Here is a 288-nt window from a genome sequence, read left to right as displayed (position 1 = left end):
AAATAAATAAAAAAACTTATTATATTTTTTCCCCCCAATATTAAAAAAAAAAAATTTTAAAAATAAAATAATAAATAAAAATTTTAAAAATAAAAATATTTTAGTAAATTAAAAGATAAGTAAAAATTAAATTAATTAATTTATGTTTAAAAATGGTATGATGTGATGATCCCGTGATGATGTGTTTAATGTAGAAGAGGAAGATGGTGTGTAGTGAGTTGGTGAGATGATGTTTGAATGAAACAGTGAAAGAAAATAATAATATCATAAAAAAAATGCTAAGAGAAA

The sequence above is a fragment of the Penaeus monodon genome, chromosome 27 (assembly GCF_015228065.2).
Source record: "Penaeus monodon isolate SGIC_2016 chromosome 27, NSTDA_Pmon_1, whole genome shotgun sequence".
Classification (NCBI taxonomy): Eukaryota; Metazoa; Arthropoda; class Malacostraca; order Decapoda; family Penaeidae; genus Penaeus; species Penaeus monodon.
This window is presented reverse-complemented; position numbering follows the sequence as displayed.